Here is a 15,249-nt window from a genome sequence, read left to right on the forward strand (position 1 = left end):
ATATTCACCAAATTCTGCAAGGTTTGTTACTTTTTCAGGCAGTGTTTAACTTTTACTCATGAGCATAGCATTAGACGGGCTTTAACTATAAGAAAAAAGACTTGTTTTCACATTTTAGTCTGTATAAATGAAGACTTTGAACAAACGCATGTCCTGAGAAGTCGTTAAAAACGCGAGACACTGTCTAAAGATGTGGGACAGTAAGGCAAAGAATAATTGCGTTATTTATTTATTTATTTTTATATTTTAAAAGGCATATAAGGTGTGTATGTAGGCAGAATGAGGCTCAGTTCAAATGTTTGCAGCTACCAGATGGATAAGACACGAGAACAAATCAGCCCTAATTAACGAAGAGCTCAGTGTCCAGTCCGAAATTCAAACAACCCACGTTCGTCAAACGACACAGAAAAGCACTACAACACCCTGACCCAGTGTTTAAATGACCCCCCTCCCCACCCCTCGTCACTTACGTCACACGGGTACAAGGAGCGCAAGTAAGCAGCTGTGCGCTCGCGCTCAGTACAAAGACAGAACCAAACCGTTCACTTTAATACATTTATTTAATATCTTTGTATTATTATCATTTTTCCGTACTTTAAGAGTTTCGCTAAATCCCTCAAACAGTTCTCCCGACAGGGCAGACAACTTATCTGCGAGGCGAGCTGTAATTTATTGTGAAAGTTGGATTAGAGCGGAGCCGCGTGAACTCACCGGGAATACGCGGCTCAGATGATGAGCAGCGGTGAAAGATCACATCTGCAGAATCGGCGGAATCCCGTGCTGTCAACGGTAATTTGCCTTGCATTTATTTTTGATTGAGTTTGGTTTAATTTGATATTTGATATTGACACAAATGAGCTCGTTCACGTGAGCAGAATCTCATCATTCTGGCCATGTTGCAGGCTGTGGTGGACCTTAAAATATCTATTACTGAGAAGGGTTTTAATAAAACTCTATTATCGGTATTATTATTATTTTCCGAAATTGGAATTGCCGAAACGAAATGAAAGGATTTCTCTCTCTCTTTTTCTGCTGCATGTTCGGACACATTTACATTTCTGGAAACGTGTTTCTGGATTCCTCCAGTTGCATTTAGTGTCACTTATCGCTAATGTTCAAAGGCCGTGTTATCTAAACGGTCTTTTATCTGGGATCTTGAGTCCCACATGTCAAAGACACGAGTGTTCTGTGGATAAATGGTTGTGCAAAAATACAGAAACGGTGTGTTGTATTTCGAAAAGTGGTCTTACTGGTCTTACACAACAGCACATTGAAAAAAACATTAAAATTATAGAAGTAATAATTGAAGGATGAATAAAGTTTTCTCCTGACTCATTTACAGCACGTGCAAATAGTATATTAAGCAAATCATTGTGGAAAAGCAATGATCAATTTTTAAGAATCTCTTAATCTTAAAGTGGATTTAAATTGAACGTACAGCCTTAATTTAGTGTTAAATGTGACTTTGCTGCTTTGCATTCTCCCGTAGCCTACAGCGCTACGGTGTCCACAGTGTACGAATGGCAGTCGAGAGACCTTATTAGCTCAGCCAGACTAAACCTAGTCCACTTCAGTCCAAAACAACGGACCACTCAGCTTAAAGTAGTCACCCTCTTTGCGCAATTATTTGCAACTGTTTCAGAGAGAGTTACAAAATACATGTTAGGAACCTGAAGATTTTTAATTAACACCATGTGCATATGTGTAAATCTATTTGTTTGTTGTGTTTTGAAATTTCAATGCAGCAGCAAATTAACTCCCGCGACCCTGTTCTGTATGCCTACGCATGCATCTAATAATGTACAGGCAGAATAATTACAGTCGTGTTTCTGTGTGCATAAAATACATAAGAATTTAATTGTTAGGGGACTTAATTGTCCACAAGTGTTTCTGATCCTAATTAAACCTACTTGAGCAGCATCACATGAGAGAACATGTTGGTCCTTAGTCCCCTGTGCATTTTGCATAGTGTGGCTAATAAATGTGCCCATTGTTAGGCAAACACCTCTGGCACATTACTAAACAAGCATATTCATTACTATTACAGCTGCTGCTGCAGTAATGCATCAGAGAGGCATGCTCCTCGGTGGGTCTGTGTGTGCAGGTGCACTCGGTGAATGAGTGGTGCCCCACTGGATGCTGTATTTAGTCTTAATTTGCAAACATTAGTGGGTGGCACAGAAGTTTCAGTGCATACAGAATAAACATCACTGAGGTTTTGCGATACATAAAGTGAGCTTCTGCTCTGTAAGTGCAGCTACAATCAGTGTGGCAAACTTTCCACAGTCATGAGTTTCGGTATAGCCACAGATAAAAATGCTGAATGACAATACAGGGATCGCTGGATTTGTTACATAGATATAGGACCTTCATATGCATGCAGTACATTGTGGTTTGGAACAACTTTCCAGCTAAATGATTCAGACTGCGATCTGGTCTCAGGGGCCAGAGAGCGAAAGCTGGGAGTGCTTTCTGACCTTCTCACTGCCCTGAGTGCTGTTAGCTAGTACTTTACACCACGTTCAGCTGCAGGATCCCAAAGCTCTAACAGAAAAGAGTTCTTTAAGAAGAAGGTGAAAAAAGGATTTGTTGTTCTTGGTCAGAGTTCACATAGAAAGGACGCACTGAAAGTCAAGTGGCTCCACTCACTATCACTGCTATTTCTCTTCATTCAGTTTTGTTTGGTAACAAAAAGTGTGATATTAGTTGTGGGACTTTTTCCTTTCCTTTAAATGAAAATACAGCAGGTGTTTTTTGTCAAAGTCTCTATGGTAAAGCAAGAATAAATGTGTGTTTGTCATGGAGTTAGTTTTGTGTCTTTATCTTGCAGTCAAGTAATGTAGGTTTTGTTGTTTTTCTTAAAAAACATTTGGCATGTTGAGATGAATATCATGGGAGGGACCTGTGGTAATAGAGACACGGCTCTACTGGTCAGTGTCAACTGGACAACATCCACAGTTAGTAATTGTGAGAGGGAGTCCATGAAATAGACAAAGGAGTGTAGTTGTCCTCTCCATGAGAATCAGCTCAACATCAATGGGCTGAAATGTATTTAACGTTCATTTAGGAAATACATCTTTACAAAATTAAGTACATTTGTAAAGGACATTTTCTTTTCCTCCAGGAAAAGAAAGTATGTTTACGTATGTTTTAATTTCAAACCTGCTGTTTAGTTGCATTGAAGACACTTGAGTAAGGTCATTATATTGCGGTCAGTGTCGTCATCTAAGCAGCCAGATAACTTACAAAAAACCCCTTTCTCAGATTTTACTTAATACCAGTGCAAAACATTAATATGTTTATACATCAGTTGTCCAAAGTCGCTTCACTTCATTTTGTTTTTTATTTTTTATATGAAAACACAATGGGAGCATCTGATAATTTACATTACACCATTACACATAAGCGAATGAGTTTGACCCAGCAGGTAGTTTTTTTAAAAAACACCGCAAAGAGATTCATTTACGGATAGACAACATTCAAAAATAGCCATGGTTTCCTAATTATGAGACGCCTTAACAAGACAAGGATGAGAGACACAACAAGAACAGAGAAATACAGCGTCCTTGGTAATTTCTTGCAGCTTAACTTTGTACTTTTCCCTTGGCTGTGGTTAAGATAATCGTGACGAGATAGCGAGTAATAGCGAAGAGATAACGATAGAGAGTGTCTGGAGAGACAAAAGAAGAGAACGTGTGAGTGAACAAAGGAGACAGAACGAAGAAGGTGATCCGGAGAGCCTCAGCTGGATTAACGCTCGTGGAGGTGTGATAGACAGGTGTGAGTGTAAGAGTGTGAGTGTTTGTGTCAGCCCCATCAAGTGACCATGGATGTCCTCTGTGGCACGGCATCCTCCAATTCAATTGGACCCATGCAATTGAACCAGGGGCTCTAAGAATAGCTTCCACTACAAAGTGCTGTCACTCTGGATTGTTAAAAGAGAAGTCCGCAATATCCATCTAGATATTGCTGCTAGGCTCCACTTAGCCCTGTGCCCCCTCCAGCTCATAACAGCTTGACTGCAAAACACACATACAATGTGAATACACTCATACCTGCATGAGCAAACACAAAAATTCTCGGGAGATCGAACTGTACGTGATATTTCATCGTCTCTATCCTCAGGCCAGTCCATGCAATTAAAGAAGAAAGAAAAAGGAGTAAAAGTCATCTCTCTTATGGATCTGTGCATCATATTGGGGATTAAGGAAGTCAATTATTGTTATAGTGTAATCAGAGAGCATGTGAAAAGAAAGAAAAAGAAAAAAATACAGTTTTTTTATATTTTTTTTTAGACTGACTACATTACCTGGATATTTCCTTCATGACTACATCAGAAAAAGGCAAATTCTCTTACACAGAGGCACACGAACAAATTTCATGACTCATTTGGACATAAACAAAATTACTGAAATCTCTGTGAAGTGCATGCATAAATACAAATGTATACATTATGTGCTCTCTTTCTGTCTCTCCAGCTCAGTCAACAGCAATAGGTGAAAATGTTTTGCACCGCAAATCTATTATTCATGTTGGCACAAAAGTAATGAACCGAAAAGCTGCTGTTGCACTATCATAAATTTGACATTGCTGGGTTTTTTTTGTCTAACAAATAGAAAAGAAGTGCAGAGTGTTCCTGTCAGAGTGCATCTTTTTAAGAAGACAACTGAAACGGGGAAATTACTGTTGTCCTAAAACAAACTCTCAATTTGCTAGCTAGGAAAATGTAAAAACAACAACAGAAAAAATCGAAATTGCAATCGCTGTAACGTACTGTGGCCACTGGGTGCTAAGGCTGTGGCGCCATCTGAAGAGGCCAGGGTTGGGGATCAAACCAGTAGCCCTGTGGTTAGGGGACAATGCTCCTACGTGTGAGTCAAAGCAGCCAAGAGAGGGTAAAATAGCAAGTGAAAAGCTTAAAATGCATTGTGATTATGCAAAAATCCAGTAAAGTGGGGTGATTGTTGCTGAAAGGCAAGCAGAGATGATACTCACCCTTCCATGTTCCCCATCAGTGTTGTATGGGTAATATTACTATTGCGAATATTAAAGGTTGAGCTCACACAGTACCATCATATTGTGTACTATCATATGTTTGTAGTATGGCTTTCTCTAAAAGAAAAACATTTCTTAATTTGATTAGAAAAACAGCCCTACACCTTAATGGAAAAAAATAAATACATTAGTATAATAAAAGCAAACTGAATTGAAGCTTTAGTATTGTGTGACATGGTTAATATTTTTTAAGAAATGAGGGAGAAAAAGCAAATCAACTCATTAAACTTGCATCCAGCCAACCAAGTGATTATTCATACTATGTCCCAATCGGAGAAACACAGACACCAATAATCAATTAACTGATATATACTAGAACTAAAATATAACAAAGACTTTAGGCTCTAAACCATACGTACACAAACTTAAAACCTTGGGACATTCCAGAGATCACAGTACCCTCTTCATTATGTGAATTTTCTTTATAAAGGTTTTCCTGGCTAAAACTAATCTGCTGAAATGAAAAATCACAGTAATATCCTCACTTACTTCCTAACTGTCCTTCTGCAGATTGCAACTGATCTTAGAGCAGTGAAACATAATTAACATATAGTGCATGCAATACTGATTAAGTGCAAAGAACCACAAAAAAGCTCCTGGCCTCTTAGCTTCCAGGACACACCCTTGAAAATGACAGCAGCTACAGACTCCAGTGGCTCAGAGTCAAGCTTGCCTCCAGAGACAGTAGCCAAGTGCGGCCACAAGATGGCAGCAACTTATAGTTTGTATGCAAACATGCGATGTCAGACACTTTACACGACGGAACGCTGTTTGAAATGTAAGCCAAGTTTTGTATACACGCAAAAAGCTTTATTTAAACACACACAAAATTACTGTCACATAGAGTTGGTTTCTAAATAAATCTATTAATAAATTTGTTTTTGTTTCTTTTCATTTTGATGCGCTTTCCATGAACTAGGAGGCAGTCACCGATAACTTTATTTATTCAGTTTGATGTATGCCAGGTGGCGCGTATTGTTCTTTTGACCGTAATCACAATGTGTAACCATAGTTAGTGTAACCATAGCGCAAATTTGGTTAGTCTACCCAACCGCGTGATTTGTGACGTTCTATGCGGATAAAAGAGTGCAGCTAGCATTTAGTGGAAAAGTCAAAGGTAAATGTGCGGACATTGTCATTTTTTTTTAGCCGTAACTTGACACGTGTCGGTAGGTCTGCCTTCAACACATCACCTCGGTGACCTATCGGAAAGCCACTACACACACACATCCATGGTCACAAGTGCGCACACCCGATCTTTATTTACACAATTAAACAGGAAAAATTAGAACTAATCCCTTTCTGTTAGCAGCAGGAAACATCTACTGCTTATTTAATATACATCGACGTCCACGTAGCTTCGAGGCACAGTTTAATGGTTGACTTTGCTGTTCCAACTTTCAGGTGCGCACTGGGTTAAACTGATAAGATAAGAGGTTATTAAATCTTCCCAAGTACACTCAGCAGAGTGTCAATAGCAGAGCGCCATCTCAGTTCCTTTATGAAACCACTCCAACACCTGTAGGAAAAAATTTAATTAGTTATTTGCTTTTAAAGAGCAATAAACTGATATATATAGCACCAGAAAAGGACTTACCCAGTGGTTGCCTTACACCTTCCCTCATTTTTAGCCTTTTTTGTTATGGCTTAAAAAAGAAAAACCTTGCACCTACTCTGGATGCTCATTGCTGCTTCTTTTGTTTACTCCACACAACGCACAGTGCAAGCTAGACTGTGCTCTTGTTTCTTTGCCAGTATGTGCACACTTAATGTCTTGGCTGGAAACTATTTCCCTTGATGCCCATCTGGGCCATGTCCCGATGTTGCTCTCTGGTCTCTACGTAGCGTCTGCTGCCTTTTCCTGCATGTTCTCTGCTCCGTACCCACAGCAGAATCAGATATGAAGTGCAGCACATTCCATCACTTACTGTGGCCCGTGTGGCAGGCAGCATTGTACCTTCCTGCCCCTGTGAACAAAAGACAATCAATCTTACATGCCCAAAGAGTCCACTCATGGTGCACAGACTGAACTGTTTCTGCAGTGTCGACCAAAAGCGATCAGAGCTTTTGCGGTTGCCAAGAAAACAGCCAAATAGTGGTTTTCAAATTGATTTAATATATAATTGCGCTATAGAATGTGCCTTACAGTCTCAGTCAGAAATCATTGCATCATTGTTTTTTCCATTTTCACACATGCTGAACATAAGAAACCTATTATAATGGAGTAAATAGAGAAAAACCAGAAATGCGGCGCTCAGAAACCAAATGCATCGTTTCATTCTTGGTTCTCTAGGAGCTTTGCTATTTCAGCTTCACAGCACGAAGCTTTACCACATTCCTTTTGGATATCAGCCATGCACTGAGACTCGTAAATTATGTCCTTCCTTTCTTCATTCCGTCAGTTTAAGAAGGTCCCATGGAATAGTTTGAGGATTTATTTTCCCAGTGTATGAGCCCGTTAAGGGAAGTTGAGAAGCGTTATGCACCCTTTTCAGTCAGTACTTGTTTAGTGTCATAAGAAGAACAATTGTTGTGAAATTAAATTTGTTACAAGAGTGCACTTTTTAAATCTTTCATTCATACCTTTGAATGGTTGGTGGAAGGTTTTACTGCTGTGGTGTCTGAGGCACACTGTACATTCCTCCATTCATAAAAATTTTAACCATTGGGAGGACGTATCTTTTAAAGTTTGCATTTGTTTTCTTTTTTTGTTGTTGTTGTTGTTTGTTTTGAAACTAAATTTAGGCTTAAAAGCTAGAGAGTGAGCCCTACTTAGTAAAGCTTTCTGATGGTCAGATTTTAAAGGCGTCCCTGTGATTGCTTTGATTGCTAGCGGATTGCCACAGTAACCTGTAGCTAGTAAGGAAGATGTCAACTTGTCTATCCAACTAACTATCGCTCAGAGCGGTAGTTCATGTGACCCAAAAGGGAAATAGACAATGTTTGGACTGAACAACAATTGAACCACATTTAAAAACAACAGTGAACAGCTGTACAGTACAGGTTCACTACTGCTTAGTGAAGACAAGTTGGCAAACTGCAGCCAAAGCAATCCCAGAGATGTTTTCAGTGGAGCACTGTTTACCTCTTCGTGACCAGTTTCACCTAGCAACAGCAACCATGTCCAGAAACCACTGAACAATCAGTTGTAGAATATACATTTTTCCCTAGCAACCAGAAGTTGCTAGGGAAAAATGTCACTGACTGGTCTCTAGGTGTGACTGGGGCTTTAGCAATCATAGTACCTGCCAGTGCCAGTGTCAGTGGGTCTCTAGGCCCGTGTGAAAGAGACCTTATCTGTCTCTTCTGCTCAATTCAGTTTTATTTATATATCACCAAAGCACAACAACAATTGCTTCAATGCACTTAAATCACAATACTTAAATTGTTGTGATGACGATATAAAAAGAGAACGTGAAAACTCTGAGTTACATGGTGAAACCTGGTTCAAATCAAAGATAGGACAAAAACAAGTCCACTCATCATGATTCTTTGATTATTCAATTCTATTCCAATTCATGATTGGATAAGCTTTACTAAATCCAAGCTGTAATTGGGTAAAAGGCACACCCTGGACATGTTGGGGAGAGACAGAATCATCTATCTAGCCAGCCTGTAGATTTGAACCCATGACCCTCTTATTGTCACTGAATCACCATGCTGTTGTTTAAAAAAAAAAAAAAAGTGAAATGCAAAATGTTGGCATCCAGATTCCTGTGTGGCCCCTATAACACCGTTGTCTATTTTAAATGTTTTTTTGTTTTTTTTAAAAATAAATCTCTGCCACCGTTAGTTAAGACGAGTCTGCAATAACAGGAGGACAGAGATTGAAGAGAATGAAAACAGAAAGCAAAAAAAAAAAGAAGAAGAAGAATGACAACAGCAGGTTACCAATGACAGGAGTAAGCAGTGATAGATGCTGTCATTTTTCAGAAGCTGCTGGCTTCACAGAGATAGCACGCAGCCAGGAGACCGTGTTGGCCTCTGTTTTTTGTTTTGTTTTACTTTGATTTCGCTCACTCAGTTCAGTGATCAGTTTTGTTTTTACTCACTGGTTGGGTTTAGGAAAAGGTTGCGGTGCTGAAATATGAAGAGTAGCCATTGAATCAAGAATCCCTGCTCAAGAGTACATATGTAATCCATTAGGAGTGAGATGCGGTGCATCATGGACACGTCTTAGATGCAACTGTGTTTTTTTTACAAAACACCCATATTCAATACCCCAAAAATGAAAGCAGACCGGTATTGCTCTATTATTTATCTTTTTAGGAAGAAAGATAAAAGAGGTACTGAATGACAGACTGCATTGCACTGTTATTGCTTTACTTGGCATCATCTAAGACTGCACCAAGCCATGTGACTCTTTTGTCTTTGTAGATTTCCTATATTAATCTGTTATGGCCTAAATGAAAAATAAGTTTTTCAAAGTCACATATATTTGTCTGTCACCCGCAATGATTTTATAAAGTGAGTAGCTGCATATGTGTGGGAGTAGAGTATCTTTGATATTTGAGCTCAGCAGATGTGAAACAGTAAGATTTCAGCTCTCTTTGCCATATGTTAATACTTAGACTAAATTCTGAGGGTCTCTTGTAAATCGTGCTTTACAGAAAAAACAAAAAAACCTGCTCATTAAGTGTAATCAGTGTTGTAGATGGACTGGGATATGTCGCCTCACAGGCTGAAGGTCATGATTGGAATTATTTCTCAGATAAGTCATGACAGAAGTCAGTGGGTTGTGATGATGGAGACATATCACTCGTGCTCTCTCTCTCCAAGATGAATCACCCAGTCAGCCTCATATGATTATACACTAATGACCAACCTACACGCATCAGTTTGCTGAACAGGGGCCATGTGCTTGTAGCCTTTCAGCCGGGCCACTATGGGTCAAGCTGTGGATCAAAATTTGAGGTGACAGATACGTTCACGTCTCAGTGGGGCGTGACAGTACGTCTGTTCTGCACGAGGTCAATTCCTCCTCGGTGCGCGCTGAAACATTTCCATACAAAGTACAGACTTGAGCGTTTATCAGAGAGGAATCAATACCTGCATAGGAGCAGCAAAGGATTTAAAAAAGATCAAAGAACACAGGAACGCTTTCACTTTTGTAAACTCTGAAGCGGGCAAAGGTATCGAGCAACTTTCCATTTGTTCAGATCCACATCGGTTAGGTGCTAAAAATACCCCCTGCTCCCTTGTTGTATCTATATGAGTTGAGGGTCAAATATAGATCCTTTTGCTCCCTAACACAGCCTATTATCACAGTAGAGAGCACAAACAACAGTTGCTTTATCTCAGTGACTGCTCAGCTGGAAACTGTTGCATCCATGCTTCTTCTGTGGGCTTTGGGTCGCACATCAGGACAACTTTTCTCCATCAACAGACAAATAATCTCTGAATTCTCGTTCACTCATCATTTCATAATGAAATGTTTTGTTGTTGTTTTTTTAAATGCCCCTGCTCCAATGTATGTATTTTTTGAAGGTTTGGCAAATTTTAAACTGCTTCCATCCTGCTATTTCTGCAAATCTAATCCTTGCTGAGTATATAAAACAACTATAATCTTTGTTTGAAGGCCCAAGATGTCACAGAAGAAAAGCAAACACTTTGAATAGAGTTGTGCATGCACTTGTCATGTTAAATCAACATAGTTTACTCAAAGTGAGGTCTTCATGCAAAGAGCATGGCGCAGAAAATGCTTCAGGTCACAGAAAGTAATCAGAAAAGTGCAGCGACTGGCTGCCTCCTCCACATAGCGAGGCTCTGTAAGACACAAGGTAAACAACAGCTAAAGTACAGAGGATTAGACAAAAGGAAAGCAGATTGCTGCGTAGTCAAAAAATGTTCTACATTTTAAGGATTAAAATAAATAGGAAATTTCTGGTCATGTCCATGAGAATCTGGAAAATTTGTTTCAGTGTTTTCTTGTTTTAATTTAAAAAAAAGATGAGGTTTTCATAAGATGTTTTTCATGTGGTCTTATTTCTGATGTTAAACGTTTGGCTGTACAACTGTTCAGGTGCACAGTTTGTTAATGGGTTTCCCATTGAATAGAGCCCAAGTATCGCGTCAAAGTGCATAACTGAACCCCTGAATCCAGTGTTGGATATAAGTCAGCATCGCATTAAATCTTGTGTACCCAAGAAAATTGGGTTTCCTCCAACAATCTGTATTGGAAACCAATGTCGTAGAGGCCTTCCTCTCAGTGTTCTTCTATTTTGTCAATGGCTCTGGTGATGTGACTAAGGGGACAAAAGTAAACTTTCCTGCCTAACTCACCTTTTCCACCTTTTAAAACCAAAACAGGTAAACTGATGTTTGACGGAGCAGTCTTAACCAGCTGTTGCTGTGCTGAAAACACAGTGGAATTTAAGTGTACAGTAAGAGACGAGAACCAACATCCAGCGGAGACTACGTTATGCTGTATTCAAGCAGTAAGATCATCCCTTATGAGGCGGAATCTGCTCAGAACAAGAGGTTTCAGTCTCAGGCTACTGTAGAGCATCTTTATACAATTTTGATTGTTACTGATTTGAATGAATTAGAATATGGATATTGTTTTGTATATACATACAAACAGTTCAATATGAGGTCTGGCCTCATCTAATGTGATGCAGTCACCTGTGTGTGCATAGATTGCTCAAGCTTCTGGATCTGTTGTTGACAAATTGCTCTCCCTATTTCTGGATGAGTACAGTCTGCAGCTGTGCAATGGTTGCTGGTTGTGACTGCCCTCTAATGAAACCGCTGACCCAGCGTGTCCCACGTCCAGTAAGGCGGCATGTCGGAACTAGATTTTTTTTCCAAGGAAGTATCTCCTCATCCTGAGAGATTAGCACTACTACATTGTCCACATTGCACTACTATATTATACAGCTTCAGGCTGGATGTGCTTGTGCCACAAAAATGGCACAAGTACCAGCTTGAGCAGCTCATCTCAGTTTCTCTCAGATTTACACCAAGAACAATGAGACTAGAGAGCCTCCAGGGACAGTTTTGGACATATAGCAGGATCCAGCACGCCAATAGCTCAACGTTGGTCATCTTTACTCAGTCATGGCACTAATGATCACTGATGGTCAAGTTACTTGAAAAAAGTAATTATTAACTAATTACTGATTACTTCTCCAAAAAGTAATCCCATTACTTTACTGATTACTTATTCGCAAAAGTAATTAGTTACTTAGTTACTTTTTAAAAATATGATACCCAACTTGAATAAGTAATAAAGCAATAGACCTTTCAGTCCCCCCCCAAAAATTGAATTTATGTATGCTGTATGCATTTTGTTCATTCCTAAGTTGTGAGTCTACACAACAGCCAAAAATAGTCTCTAGTTATTAACATCTGAAATGATGAAGGCACTTGAAAAGTAACACAAAATTATCTGCCTTTCCAGAAAAACAAAAACTTTTCAGAAGTACTTAAGGTTTTGTGAGAGTACAAGACCCTGTTCAGTCTTTCCCTCCCATGCTTCTAGACTTCAGATTGGCCAACCTATTGTTTTTAGCATTTACATGTGGACGGAGACATTTTTTTAAAACTGCATGTGTGGACGGGATTTCTTTAAAAAAAAAAAAAAAAAAACCCCCAGAAAATCCTTTCAAAAATACTTGTGTACGTGTGGACATAGCCTGAGTCCTGTCATTCTTAAATCTATTTTCACCTGTTTAGCAGGAGCGGAGCAGGTGGAGGTTTGCCCAGTGCCGCAGCGGTCATGACAGCGGTAGGATCCGGGGGTTTCTCCGTGAATTTCATATTCCCGAGGCAGCTTGCTAGGTACTTGCTCAGAAATTTAGGGGTTTTTTTTCTCGCTGTAAAAAGAAGTTTTCTTCCCACGCAGTGTACAGCAGACGCTAATGTTTTTGTCACTTTTTACAGACGCAAACTCAAAGTAAGGTCAGTACTTCCACGATTTAAATGCTGCACAATCGTACTCTCTCAAAACTAAGATACTATTATCCATTGGCTGGAATCTGCTCTACGTCTGTTATGTGAATGGGGGTGCTCCCTTACATCATTGATCTGCACATACCACGAATGTCCCCTTACATCATTGTCATGAGACACTCACACAAACAAAATCACGGTTTAGTAACGCAGTAATGCCACGTGCTTACGGGAAACTAACAGCAACAGTAACAAATTTTTCTTAAATTAAGGATTTAATATTAATTTAAATTAATTCAAATTAAGATCTCAGGTTTTATGTGTAGTTGAACATCTTTACACTGACAGAAAGGCTACAGTTTAGTGCTATAAAAATCAAATTGAATTGGTCCGGGCCACTTAGCATCAAAGTGGGCTGTGTGTGGCCCACACTGCGAGAAGAGTTTGACATCCCTTATTTAGTATTATTCTATTTCCTGTCATGAAATTGTTGACCTCACAAGCCCCCAGACAAAAGAACCAATTGTCTTTATTGAGCTGTCTGTGCACAATATTAAGGCAAGCTAATATGCTCAAGGAGTTGAGAATATTATCAGTTTTCTCATCTATCTCCCTATTTAGAACTGTGACTTTAATACAGAACATACGCCCCATTGCCTTGAATGGTTTTTCTTATGCTATTAGCCAACAAATTTATAATTTCTTTGGCATTAGTTATTGGGTGTGTCTGACGAACTCTAACAGGACATGCGTCTTACAGCTTACACATAAACCAAATGTCACTGCCGCAGTGCTGCTTGTCGTTAGTGCTGTAATTGGTAAACGGTTTGGAATGAGTATGTAAATTAAGGGATTTGAATTGGAGACAATGTGAGACTAATGTCTCCCAGAGGAATATTTTTGTTTGTGCTACCTTACCATGAATGAAGTCTTTCTCTTTGGTTTTCAGTGGCGAGGACTGTTAGTTGGAGTTGAAAAACAACATGCCCTCCTCCTTCACTGAACAGACCGCTGAAGTCAGTGTGTCTTTGACGGGAAGTTGGACGTGGGCCTCTGTGTTTTGTGTACACAGTGAGGGAGACATTGACCTCTCTTCATATGTAGCACCCAGACATGCACAACGTGCAGCCGTCTGTTATAGGTATAAACACAAATTTCTGGTGCTAGTTTTACTGATTCATTTAAAAAAGCATACGGAGCAAAATAACTTCTGCAGTCTTCTCTGACATATGCTGCGCTGTCTTGCACTGGTGCTGTTTATGCGAACAGTAAGGCTGTGTGACAGGATCATTGCAATACTAAACAGATGTTAATGTCATAGCCGGCTTCAAACTGGCTATGGCAGTAATGTTACATCCCAAAAAAATTTTCTCCGTGGAAAAAAAATCAAATACTGCCATTTTGTCAGCAGCCAGTGATGTTGCAGGCGTAGGCACAAGATGTCCTTTGATGCCTTGATGCACTGGTTAGATCAAAACTTGGTGATGGTTCAATTTGGAAAAGTTTATATAGGGAGGCATAAGGGCTGAAGAAATAAATTCATAAATGCAGAAGTTTTGTTTGTATCATTTTTGCTAAAGGCTGCATGGTTTATATGATTTATTGCTTACAATTTGTTAGTTTTAAACAAACAAATCATAAGGAGGTTTGGGTTAAAGAAACTCTGCTGAGGCAGAGGTCTCAACAGGGTTAGGGTCACTGGTGAATATAAACTGGCTGTTAGTGTGAATGTGACTGTGAGTGTCATGTGATAGACTGGCTACTTGTCCAGGGTATACCCCGCCTTTACCCCGTGACAGCTGGGAACCACCGGGCAACCCTAAGTTGTATAAGCAGAAGATGGATGGATAAATAGATTCATTGATATTACTAATAGCAATACCTTTAGTAATTGGATTGTCTTCTCAGTTAAAAAAAACAAAAACGAAGTCTGCTGTGTTTGTCCCATGACTCACTGATCCCGTTGCTCTTGTGGTCATCCTTGATATCATTTAGCTGCTTTCCCATGGTTATATTCAAATTCCACTATCTTGGACTGCAGTTTTTGTCAGCAGGCTGCTCTGGAGATGTGCTGCAAATTTGGTGGACACTAACCAGAACCTAGGGACAAGTGTAGAATTTCTGCAGTTAAACAGCCTGTCATTGCTAGCTGCAGTCCATGACTAAGATAGACACTCGCATGAGAAGCAGCTGATTCGATCTCTCAGTTTTTCATTTGCTACAAATTATTTTGCAAATGAAAGTCAAGCAAAGCAGAAACTTATGAATGGTATTATTTAATTGTTTAAATATATGCGTGCA

The 15,249-nt window shown here is 39.5% G+C and overlaps 1 protein-coding gene across 2 annotated transcripts in view; it reads left to right on the plus strand.

The window, feature by feature from the left end:
- Positions 1–469: 469 nt before the first annotated feature.
- gcgra (glucagon receptor a) overlaps positions 470–15,249 on the plus strand; it is a 48,651-nt gene continuing 33,871 nt past the window's right edge. Inside the window, exons 1-2 of one of the 2 annotated variants that reach the window (XM_040047960.1) lie at positions 470–789; positions 11,365–11,492. The gene's annotated coding sequence lies outside the window, so the exon portion shown is untranslated. The remainder of the gene's footprint in view (positions 790–11,364; positions 11,493–15,249) is intronic. The other variant, XM_040047943.1, reaches the window with a different exon arrangement.

The sequence above is a fragment of the Simochromis diagramma genome, unplaced genomic scaffold (genome assembly GCF_900408965.1).
Source record: "Simochromis diagramma unplaced genomic scaffold, fSimDia1.1 OVJJ01000321.1, whole genome shotgun sequence".
Taxonomy (NCBI): domain Eukaryota; kingdom Metazoa; phylum Chordata; class Actinopteri; order Cichliformes; family Cichlidae; genus Simochromis; species Simochromis diagramma.